Genomic DNA, 1,838 nt, shown 5'->3' on the forward strand with positions numbered 1-1,838 from the left:
ACAACCCACAAAGTAGAATTTGAGGTTTGATATAAAACTATTTACCAAAAAAGGAAAAAAAGAACAACAGTTTTATATATATATGATACTTATATACAGACAAAAGAAGCAATGCACAGTGCAGTAGCTCACCACCCGCTGACCGATGCCCAGCCAGTCCCCAAGCAGCAGCTGCCCACCCTGACCAACTCCCTGTTTTCAAGCTTCTTCTGCAAGATGCCACATGGTACAGAATATCCCTTTGGCCAGTTGAGGGCAGCTGTCCTGGTTCTGTTCCCTCCCAGCTCCTTGTTCTCTCCCCCTTCCCCCCAGCCCCCTCAGCAGCAGGAAAAGCAGAGAAATTGAGGCATCCTTGGCTCTGTACAGCATTACTCAGCAACAATCAAACCATCCGTGTGCTACCAACAGTCTTTCTCCTAAAGCCAAAACACAGCCTCATACCAGATACTGCAAAGGAAAAATCAGCTCTATTCCTGCTGAAACTAGGTCATCTGCCTTAACAAAGAGAACGTTTCTGTGCAAATACATCTTAATATGTGACTTCAGTCATTAAAAAACCGCTACCCAGAAGAACCAATAGATGCAAGATCACACTGTGGTTGCTTACCACAGGACAGAAACAGACAGAATGAAATTTATTAGGTATAAAAGCAGTGCACATAGCTAAATTACAGCATGACTAGGTAATAAACTTGTATACACAAAGGAACTTCTCCAGAACAAACAGGTGAGGTGCAAATTGCTTTATTCAGTGATATAGCATACTAGAGAATATGGAACACTGCGTACATTTCCATTTTCCTTTGCAGACAGCATTTAAAGATACAAAACACTACTGAACTAGTGATATGACAAACACAGCTGAGAAAAATGTATATTAGAAATTAGAACAGTAACACTTGGTCCATTTTTCTCTTACTGAAACTGACCAAATGTTGGCAGCATTCCAAAGCAGAACAACTTAGTAGGATTACTACACTGAAATACTGCTTTCTACACAGGCAGGATGAAGTCTGGGGGCTGTGAATTGATCTGTGTAGAGTATCAGATTTTATTCCTTTGTCACTAAAATGACAACAAATTTTATTTGGAAAGGCTGAAGTATCTTTTACTGAATCTAACCTGGATTTAAAATACAGTGGCAAAACTGGAAACAAAAAATTCAGATTAAATCATTGCACTCAGGACTGTTTTACCTGTACCCAAGTAAATCTGTCACTCTAAAATTCAAACACAGTGAACTCCAGTCAAAGACCAGAAGAATCAGCGACTTGTGGCCCTGGCTACATGCTCACTTTTACGTAAGACTCCCTGGAAGAGGCGCTCATCAGGTTCTGGACTGCAGAGGAAGGCGAAGGGCCAAGTCTGTGAAGTGACTCATGTCAGGTTGTTTGCTTCTTCTCTTGATGTATTCCAGAGTTTTTACCTGGGTAAAGAAGAAAGGTGTTTTGAGATGTTTAGTCTTTGTCTTTTCTCGTTTCAGAGGCCACAGTTTTGCTAAAGGAAGGCATTTTAACAGATGCACCGCTGATTTTCCCTGAATTCCACTAGACACACAACCACTTGCTTCTCTGACTCCAGAGCTGGTGACCACAGACACTTTTCTCAAGCAGTGCTCTCAAGTGCTCACATTCCAATGTGTCAACATACAATTCCTCCACTAATAACAACACTGTTCTTCTTTAAAAGCTTACATTTTCTGTACTGGAAAGTGCAGAACCCCACATTTCCAGATCCTTTAATGTGTGAAATACTTTTAAAAATGTGAGAGACAGAGCAGATTGGTACAAATAAGTGAAGCTGCTTATTTATTAAGAAGCATTTTAAAAAATAAAGTT

The 1,838-nt window shown here is 40.4% G+C and overlaps 1 protein-coding gene across 1 annotated transcript in view; it reads right to left on the reverse strand.

Moving 5' to 3' along the window:
• Positions 1–1,838, reverse strand: part of LOC109370169 (zinc finger CCCH domain-containing protein 11A-like) — a 129,935-nt gene that overhangs the window by 57,125 nt on the left and 70,972 nt on the right. The gene's annotated exons all lie outside the window — the stretch shown is intronic.

Source organism: Meleagris gallopavo, chromosome 16 (assembly GCF_000146605.3).
Source record: "Meleagris gallopavo isolate NT-WF06-2002-E0010 breed Aviagen turkey brand Nicholas breeding stock chromosome 16, Turkey_5.1, whole genome shotgun sequence".
Taxonomy (NCBI): domain Eukaryota; kingdom Metazoa; phylum Chordata; class Aves; order Galliformes; family Phasianidae; genus Meleagris; species Meleagris gallopavo.